Below are 16,103 nucleotides of genomic sequence, written 5' to 3'. Positions count from 1 at the left end.
CAAGTAGCCCGAAGTACCCACAATCAAATGGTTTGGCAGAACGTGCAGCTCCAAGTGCAAAACAATTACTAGAGAAGTCAAAACGAGATAGTAGTGATGTTTTCCTAAATTTCTTGAATCTCAAGAATGTTCCTCATGATAAACATCTTGGTTCATCTGTTCAGAGACTTCTATTGAGACAAACCAGAACCACATTACCAATCAGTAGTCAATTGTTGGTTCCATGTGTCAAGAACAACAGGTCAATGAAAGCCAGTCTGTTGTAAAAGCATCTAACCCATAAGTCCTACTATGATAAAACCAGCAAACCGCTCAAAGTGATAAGGGTGCAAACATCCAAAGGTTATGATCAGATTGGTGTCGTGAAGAATATGTGTCCAGTGCCAAGATCATAAATTGTGTAATCACAAGGAGCAGAGTTTAGGCAGAATCGGAAACATTTGAGACCTTATACCACAGCACATAGCCTATGAGAAAGACTCTTTATCTCAGAGTGAATTGTCCATTGTTCCAATTCTTGAGGAAGTTTCAGGGAATATTCCCAATCCTGTGATGAATCCAGAAGTTCCTGATACAAGTTGTTCACTGAAGACTGTCCCTGTTGCAAAATTTAGTCCAGATTGTTATATTACGAGATTTGGTCATATTGCTAAACCATGTAGCAGATACACAGCAACTTGCACATGAACATGTGTTTTGTTTCTAATGTCTATAGCAATGCATATCTAACTCTAATATTATTTTTACAAACGGCAATAGTTTTAAGAGGGAGGGTGTAGATCAATGTGCGTGTATGTATCTTTAAGAAGCTATCCAAAGGTTTGAACAAGTGCATAAATACTGAGCATGTGCAAGTCTGACTGCCATTTTGTAGTGAGGTGTTGAGATATAAGCATGTATTTATGTAAGGTCTGGTAAGGTCTGTCTGTTAACCAGTCTGTTTGTATTTTATGATGCTGTTATCCATCCTGAAGTGTTTCTATTTATTAAAGCATCTAAATGAAATACCCCATCTGCTTGTCATCTATGTTAGAGAGGGACAAGAAACATGCATGAAATAACTTACCCCATTCGGTTATAGATTGACCATCCCATAGTCAATAATTACGTATTACCCAAAATGAGAATAACTGGGATCATACCACAGATAATTTGAGAGGACCCATGTGTGGGATAAAACATTTAGGGACTACATCTGTCTGTTAGTACAGGAGGCAGTCCTGGGATACATTTTCTATTTCTCATCCATAGATCTAATTTGCAATTGTAAATGAATAAGGATGCACTTTGTTTTATTTGGATGGGGAGTCTGTTCCATAGCTGCAGTATCCTCTGATAAATATACCTGTCCCTCCAAACTGTTCTGTTGATATTGCAGAAGAGGTTTAGATGTCTACACATAGTATTTCTGATGTGATTCGACTTGCTGATGTGCAGTAAATCCATCAGTAATGGGTCAGAGGATGCCTTGTATGCCAGATACAAGTCACCTCTTAGCATTCTGCCGGATACCAAGTGCAATGGCAGGACTTTGAGTTGGTCCATTTAAGACATGTTGCTTAGGCCTTGTATCCTTTCAGTAAAATATCTATATGGGCATTTCAGCTGTTGCATGTGTCTGGACATATGCATGCCAAAGGCAGCATTATATTCAAAGACTGGCCTAATGAGAGCTGAGTAAAGAGGGCAATGGCATCCCTAGATCAAGACACAGTCCCTTTTTTATAAACTGTGGAATGGAATACAGAAGGACCTTTTTCAGCAATAGACACATGTTGGTCAAATGTTAAGTCACTGTCCACATAAGTTCCCAAATCCTGAACAACTGGGTCAACTCTCATGGCCATATTGTCAATGTTTAGTTCCCTTGGGTAGATGACTTCCCAAAGGATACATAGTGCCTTTTTAGGCAAGGCTCAAAGGATAAACCAACCACTGTAACCAGCACAGGTAACCAAAAACTAAGGGTAATGCTACTCAATGCCAGAAGTCTCAACCTCAAAATGCACGCACTCGAGGCACTCCTCAGTATGGAGAAAATCGATGTTTGTGCAGTGACGGAAACCTGGTTCAAGGCTCGAGATCACCTCAGCACTACCAGGCTACAATTCATATCATACCTTCCGGCCTCAGTTACCGGATCACAGTACAAAGGGCGGAGGTGTATCCATATTCATCAATGATACCCACATCTCCAGGTTAGTGGCACAGCATGATGCCCCAGAGATCATCCATGCACAACTATCAGCAGGTAAAACCACAATTCAAGTCGTAGCCTGTTATAGATCACCCACCATGTCCCAAGATGCTCACTCAGAATTCCTTGAGGCATTGGAAAATATAAAGGTCCTACCCAACACCATAATTTTGGGTGATTTCAACTACCCTGGTATAGACTGGGTGAACTACCAAAGTTCTAACTCCTATGCCCAGCGGTTCATAGAATTTATAAATTCAAATGCCCTTGAACAACTGGTATGTTCTCCCACTAGAGGGGACAACATATTGGATTTAGTCATCACAAATATGGGCGCCAATTGTACCACACCCGTTATCACTCCCTCTCTGGTCAGATCAGACCACAAACTGATAACCCTGGACATCCTAACCCCTCCACCTCCCCCAGTCAAAGAAACCATTGTAAAAAACCTTTCCAAAGCAAACTTCAAACTACTTGTGTCAGAAGTGGAAAGTTCACTATTCCCTTGCAGAAGGATAATGATATCCAGGATGCAGAATCCTACACCAAGGCACTTTATATACATCTTCAGGATTGCATGGACTGTGCTATCCCAAATAAAACCAAGACTCCTTCCTCAAGCAAGAAGAAACCAGTCTGGTGGACCCTGGCTATAAGCAAACTATACAATAAAAGGAGGAGACTTATACAAAAAAAGGCCAGATCTCAAGTAGAAAAATCATCCCTGATCAGCATTAGTAAGAAATTGAGGGCCCTCATCAAGTCAACTAAAGCCAATTTCGAAAAGAAAGTTGCCAAGGATGCCAAGGATAACCATAAGGCCTTCTATGGTTACATCAAAAACCTAAATGGCAATGCTCAGGTCTGTTCTGAGCTAGTACAAAATGGAACAAAATACACTGACCCCACTGACATTGCCAACATCTTGGCTGACAGTTTCAGTGCAAATTTCTCCCCCCCCTCACCACCTGCAGGGCCTAGTACTATTCCATGTGATTGTGTAACTCCAATTATTACTGATATGTTGGTTAATAAGGCTCTATCTAAAGCTAAAAACACTGCCTCCATGGGACCAGATGGTGTCCCAGGCTGTGTCATACGCGAGCTCCAAAATGAATTAACCCCGCATCTGAATACCCTGTTCAGTCTCAGCCTCTCAACAGGATATGTGCCCATAGAATGGTGCACAGCAACGGTGGATTTGAAGCACAAGGATGGGCCCACAACCGACCCTGGGAACTACCGACCAATAAGCCTGACCAGTCTGATCTGTAAGGCAATGGAGCGAATCATTATGGAACTCATAAATGGAGATATTGGGAACCTCCAAACACTTGACCCCACACAGTTCGGCTTCGTCAAGGGTAGATCATGCCTCCTGATCCTGGTGGACTTCTTTGAGACAGTTACTCAGGCTATAGATAGGGGAAAGGAGGTACACACGGCTTACCTTGACCTTGCTATAGCATTTGACACCATTCCCCATTCGGGTATTATTGATAAACTCACCAACCTGGGCATAAACCCTTACGTCACAAGATGGATTGCAAACTGGCTCTCAGACAGATCCCACAAAGTAAGAGTAGCGGGATCTATGTCCGAATCCAGACCAGTAACGAGCGGTGTGCCTCAGGGCTCTGTCCTGGGGCCCCTCCTGTTTGGCATATACTTCTCAGAAGTACAGGCAAGCACTGAAGGGCTGTGGCTGACCAAGTTTGTGGATGACTGCAAACTGGGTGCTATAACAGAGTCTCTGGCTGACATGGATATCCTCCAGAAGGGCCTTAATGAGACTGATGCATGGTGTCAAAGCCATGGTCTCAAGCTAAATGCTAAAAAATGCGTAGTAATCCCCTTTGGAAAAAACAGAGTACCCGTGAACTACCACATAGGAGGTAACCCCCTGAAATCTGAAGAAGTAATAAGGGATCTAGGGACCCAAGTAGATAGTCAGCTTTCCTTTGACAACTATGTTGCCAAGGAGGTTAGAAAATCCTTCTATGTGACCCATCTGATCACGAAAGGGTTTGCATCAAGATCTAAGGATGTAGTGGTGCCCCTCTACTATTCCCTCATCAGACCCATTATTGAGTACAATGAACCAATTGGAATGTACTTGGCCAGGTATCTCCAGAAGCTGGAGAGACAACAGAGGTACCTCAATAAGAGGATTACTGGCCTCAAACAGTTGCCCTATGCAGCACAATTGAAAAAACTAAGGCTTTTCTCTGTTGCATACCGCCTTCTCAGAGGCGATCTCTGTCTAAAATACAGAGCCATGTCCAACCCAGAACTGTTGAACATGCTCCATCTTAGCAAAACCAAATCTACTTGAGCTACATGCTCTAGGGATATAAACCTCAGCACAACAATGAATAGAACACGCTGGAGGGATAGATTCCCTTCGCAAAGACTTACCTTGCTATGGAACAAGGTCCCGATCTACATAAGACAGAGACCCTCACTATCACTCTTCAAGAGGAACCTTGACGAGTGGATGGGTAACAGACAGTTCACACCAGGGATCATACCATCAGCTCTACTAGATTGGGGCCAAGGGTACTAGCTGCTAGATCAAGGGCCTAGGAAACTAACCAAAGGGGTGGTGAATACAGCACAATGTGGCTGGGCTAATATATGCCTTTGGGCAGATAGCCCAGTACCTACCTATGAACCTATAATGCATTTTTCACATTTAGTTTCAGACCATGATTTTGATACCAGTTATTTATTTGAGATAATCCTTCCTGCAGAATGGCTAAATCATTTGGAGATTCAATGACTGCTCCTAGCTTGCAGTCATCTACAAAATAGTCAGCCAGAGCCCTTTGATACTTGCTTTTACTTCAGAAAAGCAGATGCCAAACAGGAGAGGTTCCAGCACAGAACCATGGGGACTCCCGCTGGTGACCGGTCTCTGTGTAGGTAACATCCCCTGTTTTGAATAACTGCATCCTTTGTATGAGTCAGTTGGCAATGCAGATTCAATTTTCCTGATTTCAGTTTTATGACACTCTAGAGAAACTGTTTCATTTCTAGCATTTGCATTAGTTTTCACATTTCTAGTACTGCTATTATCTTTAGTATTACAGAAGCATAATCTGGCTATATGACCGTCCCTCCCCACATCTGAAACAAGTTAATTCATTGCTTCATACTTTTTGTTTCACAGAAGATTGAATGCTTCTTGCTATGACTTTAGCTTTTGAAGCAGACAATGCAGTTTTAAGTAATGGGCCAATAACAAATAATCATTCTTCTAAAGTAATTAACTGTGAGTTCTTGAGATAACTTTGCATAATCCACTTTCTCATTTTATTATGTAATGTCCTTCTAAACCTGTCCAGTTTAAGATTTCTAATATTTTTATCTTACTGCTACTATCAGGATTTATGTATAGCTTTCATAATGTGATTTAAATACATCATTGTAGGTTCATAGGTAGATACTAGGCTATCTGCCTGAAGGCATTTATAAGCCTAGCCAGAATGTGTTGGCTTTCGCCGCCCCCTTAGATTAGTTCCTTGTGCCTCTGTCCAGCAGAGCCACTGAAGTGATCCCCGGGGTAAACTTTCTGTTTCCCATCCACTCGTCAAGGTTTTTTTTGAAGAGTGTTAGCGAGAAGCTCTGCCTAATGTAGATTGGGATCTTGTTCCAAAGCATAGTCTCTGGGACAGGAATCTATCCCTCCAGCACATCCTATTTATTGTTGTCATGAGGTTTAGATCTCCAGAGAGTGTGGCTCGAGGGGATAAGGTTTTTTTTTAGGTGGAGCATGTCCATCAATTCTGGGTGGACATGGCCTTGTATGTCAGGCTGAGATCACCTCTGAGTAGGTGGTATGCAACCGCGTACAGCTGGAGTTTCTTCAGTCGAGCTGCATAGGGCATCTGTTTGAGGCCAGTGATCATCTTGGTGAGGTACTTCTGTGGTCTTTCCAGCTGTTGCAGGTGTCTTGTAAGGTACATCCTAAATGGGGGTGTTGTACTCTATGATGGGTCTGATGAGTGATGAGTAGAGGGGCACAATGACCTCCTTTGATCTGGATGAGAACCCTTTTGTGATTAGGTGGTCCACATAGAAGGATTTTCTAACCACTTTGGCAATGTGATTATCAAAGGTGAGATTACTATCTACTTTGGTCCATAGATCCCTTATTACATCTTCTGTATTTAGGGGACTACCACCTACTGTGGGTACTTTGTTTTTTCCAAAGGGGATGACTATGCACTTTTTGGCATTTAGCTTGAGGCCATGATTTTGACACAGGTATCCATCTTAGTGAGACCCTTTTGGAGGATGTCTGTGTCAGCTGGAGATAGCCCCTAGTTTGCAGTCATCTGTGAACTTGGTAAGCCATAGTTCTCATGTGTTTGCCTGTACCTCTGAGAAGTATATGCCAAACAGGAGGGGTCCTAGAGCCCTGGGGAATGGCACTTGTAACCGGTTTAGAGTCGGACCTAGTTCCTGCAACTCTCACCATGTGGGTTCTGTCCATGAGCCAGTTGGCAACACATCTTGTGACATAGGGGTGCTGGTGAGCTTGTCTACAATACCAGAATGAGGAATGGTATTGAAGGCCTTAGTGAGGTCTAGGTAGGCTGTGTGTACCACCTTTCCCTCATCTATAGCCTTGTCTCAAAGAAGTCCACCAGGTTTAGGAGGCATGATCTGCCCTTAACAACGCCAAACTGGGTAGGGTCCAGTGTTTGGAGGTTCTCAATGTCTCTGTTAATGAGTTCCATGATAATGCACTCCATAGCCTTGCAGACCAAGCTAGTCAGGCATATATGGCGATAGTTCCCGGGGTCTGTTGTGGCTCCACCTTTGTGGATCGGAATAACCATTGCTGTGTGCCACTCTATGGGTACATAGCCTGTAGAGAGGGTGAGTTTGAACAGTGTGTTTAGGTGAGGGTTAGTTCATCTTTGAGCTCATGTAGGACGCAGCCCGGGACACCATCCGGTCCCATTGATGCTGTGTTTTTGGCTTTGGAGAGGGCTGTAGTAACTTGAGTGTCTGTGATTTCAGGGACTCTACATATTTCTGGTGTGGTTATGGGCCCTTTTAGGGGTGAGAGGGGGGTGAAGTTTGCACTGAACCTGTCTGCCAGGATGTTGGTGATATTGGTCAGTTCAGTGTATTTTGTGCCATTCTGCACTAACTCTAAGCAGATCTAAGCATTGCCACTTAGATTCTTGACATAGCTAAAGAATGCCTTGTGATTATCTTTGGAGCCCTTGGCAATTTTTCTTTCAAAGCTTGCCTTGGATGATTTTATGAGGGATCGTAGTTTCTTGCTGATACTGATCAGGGATGTCTTCCCTTCTTGGGATTTTACTCTTTCCTGTACTAGTTTCCTTCTTCTATTGTATAGCTTGTTTATGGCAGGAGTCCACCAGACTGGTTTCCTTTTCTTGTAGGAGTGAGTCTTGGTTTTGCTTAGGATGGCACGATCCATGCATTCTTGTAGGTGCCCGTAGAATTCATTAGTAAAGGATTTTGCAGCTTGGACAGCGTTATCCTTCAGCATGGGGGCTTTGAAACTTTCCACCTCGCTCTTAAGTAACGTGAAGTTTGCTTTTGAAAAGTTTTTCATGTTGGTTTTCTTGTCCGGGGGGGGGGCAGAATGTGGATATCCAAAATGATTTTTTTATGGTCAGATCTAACCAGCGAGGGGGTTGATCTCCAGTGTGGAACACCGGTCGCCCATATTGGTGATGACCAGGTCCAATATGTTGTCACCTCTGGTGGAAGTGTTGACCAGTTGAACCAGGGCATTTGAGTTTATAAATTCTAGGAAATGTTGGGCAAGGGAGTTAGTACTTGAGTAGTTCTCCCAGTTAATGTTTGGGTAATTGAAATCACCCAATATTAGAGTGTTTGGTAGGACCTTTATGTTTCCCACTGTTTCCAGAAACGTGAAAATGGGAGTCCTGGAACATGGTGGGTGATCTGTAGCAAGCTACAATTTTAATTGCAGTTTTGCTCATTGTTAGTTGCACGTGGATGATCTCTAAAGCATCATGCTGTGCCACTAACCTGGAGGTGTGGGTATCCTTGATGAATATGGATACGCCCCGCCTTTTGTATTTTGGTTTGGGTTCTGTGGCCGAAATGTATGGTATGAGTTGTAGCCTGGTAGTGCTGGGGTGCTCTCTGGAGCCTTAAACCAGGTTTCTGTTGCTGCACATATATCGATTTTCTCCATACTGAGGAGTGCCTTGAGTGCATTAGACTTCTGGTATTGAGTAGCATTACCCTCAATTTTTTGTTACTTGTGCTATTTATGGTGGTGGGTTTGTCTTTTGAGCCTTGCCTAAAAAAGGCACTATGGGGGTGGCAAGAGCCTTGGCCAGTATTCAAAAGCCTAAGGGTGACAGGTGCAAGCCATCTCTAGCGAAGCATCGTGGCTTGTCGAGCATGTCATCCCAGGTGGACAGACACTGGATCCCCTTTGAATGACACCAGAACCTTAGCCAATTGTTGAAATCTAGAATTTTTTTTTTATACCACGGTATAATTCTTGGTGAGAGCAGGATGCTACTCAGGGTCAGGGTTATACCGGCCTGGGCTATGTGATCAGAGAGCTCTTCCATGTCTCTTTTCATGTAGTCCAGGGCGGTACGGCTCAGGTCATTCACAGTTCTGGAGTGACCTGAGTGCTTGTGTTATGTGGCGGATCCTGGCACCCAACAGGCAGCTAACAGTAACCTTCTCCTTATTCAGCCTAGTGAGTGGGAGGTCAGTGTGCCTGACTATAGAGTCACCTATTACTAGTATGTTGGGTATGTTATTTTGCCTTAAGGGCTGTGATTGCATGGCACACTGGTTTTGTGAAGTATGTGTTTCACGGTTTGTGTTTAGGGGTGGAGGTTGTTTGGATGTTTGCTTTGGAGGTCTCTGTTGGTTTTGCAGATTTTATTTAGAGCCTCTGAGTATGTTTCCATGTATTTATGTGTGTTTTTTTTCTGGTGCTGGTTTAATGTGTCTATGTGACACTGCTGGTGTGATGCAAGTATTTCCCTTCTCCTCTTGACTGTCTGATCCAGTCTTGGGTTGAGAGAGCTTAGCCTCCAGTTTGGCTGTATAATTGCATCTCTTGCATGTATTAGTGTTTGGTGGTAGGAGGAGGGGGTTGTCTGTGTACATGAGGCAGTCGTAACATTGCCTCAAAATGCCCAGATTCACCAGTTGGACTGGACAGTACACCTGAAACTTCCCTTTGGACATGCCTGGATAGGTACAGTGAACTGTTTTACTTGATGGCTGGTAAGGTCAAATAGAGAGCCTTGTCCTCCTGTACAGTACAGGAGGGTCTAATGCTAGGGTTTATAAGTGCTTGCTATACGTTTTGAGCAAGTGCTGGGCTGAGAAATGAATGGCTTGAGTGCTTAAGTTGAAAGTTTGTCTAGTTCCAAGGGAAAATTGATTTTGTGGAGCCAGGAATAGTTTTACCCTAGCTAACCGGCACAGCCCGGCTTGCAAAACTGGGCAAATATGGTATTTATAGCAGGGAAATGAAAGAGAGAGAAATTAGCCCAAAATGGCCAATAAACTACTAATTTCTGGGCTAAAACCACTCCTCCATGGACAGATAGGCTGCTCAAAGCTCCCCTCTCTCATAGGTGAACACAGAAACTTCCTTCTATCCAAGTAAGGTATGGGCAAACACAGAGATTTGTAACACAGCCCTGAATTCAGCACTAACCTGAAAACTGGACTATACTAGCTTAGAAAGGCGGGAAACAAGTATATATATATATTTTTGTTTTTTTTTTTTTTCAGAAAATAAAGCAGATATGTTCAAAAAACACTTTAAATGCACATAAAAGGATACATATTGTTATATATTGCAGATCAGAGTTGTAGTCAATGCCCCTAGTAATAAAGTAGGAAGAAACACAAATACAGTAAAAGCAGATGAATAAAATGCAATATATATATATATATATATATATATGGTTCCCATTCAGAAGCCTGAAACATCATAAGCCTGAAAATCAAAATCCTGAAACCAAAAGCCTGAAAATTCAGAATCCTGAAAACTCAAAATCCTGAAAGCCCAAAATCCTGAAAGCCCAAAATCCTGAAAACACAAATAATGCTAATATGTCACTATAAAGACACTAATATCTACCATTTATATATATATATATATATATATATATATATATATATATATATATATATATATATACAATAGAAAATGAACAAACTGATTTAAACAAGTTACCCAATTAACCAGAAAAAAAGCTAAAAACTGAGCAGTGTTCCAGCAGACTTCAATAACACAAGTTCTAACTGCACACTCCTGCTACTAGGGTGTAGGGGAACCTTCTCCAAAAAAATATGGCTTGGATCAGTGCTCAAGTTATACAAACCAAGCTAGATTCAGCAGGCCTGAATCTGGTCTATGCTATAGCAACAAGGCACACCAATTTCAGAAAAAAACAGTTTAAATAAGCAGGCACAATAAGCCTGTGACCAGAAATTCCCAGCTCAGAAGGGCAGAATCCAGCCTCTCCTCCCACAAGAGTGCAGACCATAAACCTTCTTAATGTAGAATAACTAGCCTGAAGCCCAAGTGCTTAATCCAGAACTAATATACTTTTAGAATAGCAGACACTGGGCCTTCAATCAGCAATTCCCAGCTTAGGATGTAAGCTACCTGTCCTGCCACAACAGTGCAGACCACAAACCTTCTTAATGTAAAACATCCTGTACAAAGCCCAAGTGCTTCAACCAAAAGACTTAGAATAACAGTTACAATTTAATCAGGCTACTACCAAGCAGTAATAAATCCAACAGAATAAATAAAATTAAGTACTTTTAAGAAAAGCAAAATAAAGTAGGAGGAAACACAAATACACTAAAAGCAGATAAATAAAGTGCAATGTTTTTTTAAATGCAAGGAGAGAGGAAGGAAGAACCTAAGTTGGCTGGCCTTCTCAAATCTTCTGTTTGTATTAAGTAGAGTGAACACTAGACTCAGAATATGATCTCACTGTACTCGGTTAACTATTAGCCAATGATCCCAAGAAGCACATGTAATTCATTGAATTATTTCATTGAGTATTATTCCAACATATTAATTTCTTATTTTAACATATATTTGGTTTTAAACAATTACTTATTCATATATAATGGTTTATGGTACATGTATATATACTTATTATATACTTATTATATATTTATTGGATGTATATGTATATACCTATATATATGTTTTTAATAATTCATTCATGAACATGAAAAAGTTTTTTTACTTGTCTACAGGAATTTATTGATTGTTTAATTGCCAGCCACTTTACTGTTATTGCCTTTTATCACACTTTTTGAATTAATTGTCTTGATTGAATTGGGTATATAAGACAGGGAGTGTGTTGTTTTATTTGATTCTGATGAGGTCTCCAGGTTTGGAGATGAAAGCGCTAAATCTGTCTTGTTGTGTAAAATAAAATAAAGGATATAGCTGATTTCTGAAGTTCTGGTTATGGTGAAAATTAATGGAAGACAGCCTTTATTGACCCATTTACCGAGTGTTTCATTATTATTTGATAATTAGTAAAGTTGTTTAAAAGAAAAAAAAAGGATTGGACCAGCCAGCAAGCTGGAAAAAAAAAAGCTTTAGGACTCCTTCAACATTTCTTAACCACTGATAAGGAACGCAGGATAAAAATGGCCAGGGCACTAAAACTTTACTGTTTTCTTATCTCAGAAAATAGGGAGGCTAAAGCCATGCCAGATAGTTACATAAAAATAATAAAATCATATACTGTGGTAAAAAAAATAGCAAAACCGGGTCTGGAGGGGAGGGAAGGACGGGTTACTACTTCTTCACTGATCTAGTCAAAGATCTAGTGGAAATGTAATTTTGCTTAGTCAACTGTACCCTGTTTATCATTTGATCAGTGTAGCAGATATAAGCAATATGGGATAAATATCAGAGCTTGCTGAGTAAAGAAGGAAGATGCTGGATCAGAGTCCAGTATCTCTTGGAAAATAGGCCTAGCAAAGCTTGGTCTAGAAGAGATCTAGTTTGTAGTACTTGGTGAAGGTCTGACTAGATGAGCATGTTTCTGAATTTAGTATATTTCTGAATCTAGTATATTTCTAAAGTCCACCCCTTTCCAAAAAGCCACAAAAGTAGGCAGAACAATTCAAGAGTGGGCTCTAACTTTGCCTGTTAGTGTCCTGTTATCTTGGGGTAACTCTTTGAAAATAGTGCGTTTGAACATATATTGTCCTTTTTTCTTACTTTCATAGCAGACAAAATTTGATCAGAAGTCCTGAAGATCTTTGTTCTGTCTATGCAGTACCTATATTGTCGGTGGATATTCAGAAGTTTTAGAATTCTATCGCCTGGATTTTTTGGCTCTCGAAAGATAACAGGGAGATGAATAATAGCCTGGCTTAGTGTAAACTCTGAAAAGACCTTAGGCATAAAAGAAGGATTTGTTCTAACCCAATCTTTGTGAACAATAAGATAAGGGTTACTCAGCATGAGGAAGTGTAACTCAGTTACTCTTATTGCAGAAGTCAGAACAATAAGTATTACTTTTTTTCTAAGATAAGAACTTCAACTCAGCCTCATGAGCAGGTTCAAAAAGAAACCATTATTTTAGTTAAGATCCCAACAATGAGGCAATTGTCTTCTGGGTGGGCAGATATGTAACACCTCTTTCAAAAACCATTTCACAAGAAAAAGGAAAGAAAGGGAGATCTAAGGGCAAGCAAATATGGCCAACAAATGAATCTTAAGAAATAGTAAGAGAGAGGCCAGAGAATAGAAAATCACACAAATGCTAAAGAATCAAAGAAGCCATAGCCTTTTAAGAAACCTGATTCTTGCATTAGCACTGACTAGAACATCTTTTCCACTTCCTCATTTATGATTTACAAGTAGCAGTTCTCTTTGTCTCTTTTAATGCCTTCTGTACATCCACTAGACAAAAATGCTATCATCCAAGCAGTCAATTGAGGAAGTTAAAGGTTGGGTTATATAAGTCTCCCCATGTCCACTGTAAATAAGTCCATTTTGTGAGATATTGTGTAATTGTGCTTAGCCATTTTCAAAAGACAGGAGAACCATGTTGCCTGGGCTAAAATGGGGTCACTACAATTATCTTGGAGATTTCTTCTGAGGCTTTTTAAGAACTCTGGTTGTCAGTGGGAGGGGTGAATAACATTCAGGAAAATTTGAATATTCCCATCCACAAAAAGGAAAAGGCATTTGTCTTCAAGGTCTGCTTGCTGGAAGTCCTAGATTAGAATTTCTTTATAAGCCTGTTCTGACTTGAGGCAAACAGATCTCATTTGATGATTTCCTCAAATGGATCAGTTCCTTGAAGATCCTGATATGTAATTTACATTCATGAAAGTTTGTCCTGGTTCTGCTCAGCTTGTCTGCCCCAATGGTTTGCTCTGTTGGTACATATGTAACCTCATGGATAAACTGAACTGGGAAGCTACATCCGTTGCTAACATAGCTAATCTGCAAAAGTGGTATGACACAATACCCCTTGTCTGTGTATGCACATCACTGTTGTAGTGTTTGTGATTACTAGCAAAGGGTCTGGGGTCCAAAGATGGTTCAGAGATTTGAGATTATTTATTTAGATCCATCATTTCCTCAACTTTTACAGGTTTTAGTTTGTTTTGTTTATTCCAAAGATCCTGAACATTCACTCCCCTGGACACAGCTCCTGAGGCAAAGACTGAAGCATCTGTTGTTATAGTCTGAGTAAGAGCTGTCAGTGAGAAGTGAAAACCTAGTTTGAAAGACAATTGATTTGCCCACCAATTTAACTCCATTTTCATAAGCCCAAGCACTGGAATTTAAAATATTACAGGGTGCTGGTAATAAGTCCAAACTGATTTGACAAGGCATTGAATTGTTCTCATGTGAAGTCTGGCTAAGGCAATTATAATAAGGTTGCCACCCATCCCTTTGTCAGTGGGACACTCACGGGTTAAGCCACCTTATCCTGTTGCCCGCTGTATCAAGTAGTGGGACCTGAAAAGTCCCGCTTTTGTGATCGCACTGAATTGCCATGGAAATGTCACAATTACTTCCGGCTTTTTCACAGCAATTCAGTTACGTCACCAACCTAGACCTGCAGGCAAAGCTGCTGCCTGTTAGGTCTGGGTGCTTTAATTCGTGCAGCAATTGGCTGAAATTCATGAAAGGGGTGGGGATTGGGGCAGGAAGAGCCCTGCAAAGATTGCGGCTGTAGGAGCACTTTGTTTTAAGTGCTTCTACAGCCGCTAAAAAAAGACAGAGATTATTATTATTTTTTTTATAACAAGCAAGCCAGCCAGCCATCCTCCTCCATCCATCCATCCAGCCAGCCATCCTCCAGGCAGCCAACCAGCCATCCTCCTCCTCCATCCATCCAGCCAGACAGCCATCCTCCTCCATCCATCCATCCAGCCAGCCAGCCAGCCATACATCCATGCAGCCAGCCATCCATCCATTCATGCAGCCAGTCATCCATCCATTCATGCAGCCAGTCATCCATCCATTCATGCAGCCAGTCATCCATCCATCAAGCCATTCATCCAGCAGCTACTCCCACCAACCAGCTAGCCACTCCAGCCAGCCATCCAGCCTCCAGCCATTCATGCAGCTAGCCATCCATTCATTCATGCAGCCAGCCAAACATCCAGACATGCATCCATTCATTCAGACATCCATCAAGCTATCCATCCATTCATACATCCAGCTGCTACTCCCACCAACCAGCTAGCCACTCCAGCAGCCATCCGCCGTACCCATAGCAGCATCTCCTTCACCACTCTGGTGGTGACATCATGGTAGAGGGTGTGGCCAGTGCCATATTGGCCACACACCCATGTCCCACTTTGGCCCGCTTAAAAGGTGGCAACCCTAAATTATAAGAGCAGCGTAGGTCAAAAAACATAGAATTCTGAGATATTCTCTGATATGAAAATATCAAAAACTGTTCCTTGTGGGGGTGGATCCTATATGGCCAGCTAAGCACATAAGCACAGCACTTTTTCTGAGCTCTATAAAATTAATATAATAGACAGGAACTAGACTAATATATATATATATATATATATATATATATATATATATATATATATGTATATTTAAGTTTTACAAAATCTAGTTACTAATAATCTAAACTTTAACTTTACAAACTTTGAAGTTTTTATTCCAAACAATTCCTGTCAAACTATTTGAGACTAAATTTGAAGGAAAATGAACAGAGTCAAGTCTTCACACTCTGATGCTGGACTGAGGAAAGAACTACAGTTGGTGTCTTCCACTCTACAGTCACTATCACTGAAGACAGACAGCTTCCAACAAAAGCTGGAGAATTTAAGTGAGAATAGTTCTAAACAAACTGAAGTTCTTAGAGACCTTTTTCAACAACATCAAAATAAAATAATAAACATGGAGACAGCCATAACGGACATAGATGGAAGATAAAAGGAGGATGAACTGCACACAGACTTTCTCTCAAACAAAACACATGACTAAAGAATAAAATCAATGACCTTGAAAATCAGGAGAGAATGTGCAATAGTCAAATTTTCGGAGTACCAGAGACAACAGAATGTGAGAACATGATTTTATTTTTGAATTGGATTCCCAAAATTTTAGACTTGCAAGAAGAGCTCTCATTTGGTATAGAAAGAGCTCATAGGGCAATTGGTAAGGCAGTGCCCACATCCCCCACAGCAACACTGAGATTTATTGCTGTAAAATTCCTCTCTTTTCTTGATAAGGAACAAGTCTTAAAAACAGCTTGGAGGAAAGCCCCATTAAAATTTAACCAACACCACATCAAATTTGACAATGACTACTCTGCGAGACTTCTGGAAATGAGGAAGAAATGTTGGCCACTGGTTAAACATCTGAAACAAAACA

The sequence above is a fragment of the Protopterus annectens genome, chromosome 7.part0 (genome assembly GCF_019279795.1).
Source record: "Protopterus annectens isolate FY-2018-M chromosome 7.part0, PAN1.0, whole genome shotgun sequence".
NCBI classification, from domain to species: domain Eukaryota; kingdom Metazoa; phylum Chordata; order Ceratodontiformes; family Protopteridae; genus Protopterus; species Protopterus annectens.
Note: the sequence above shows the minus strand (reverse complement) of the source record.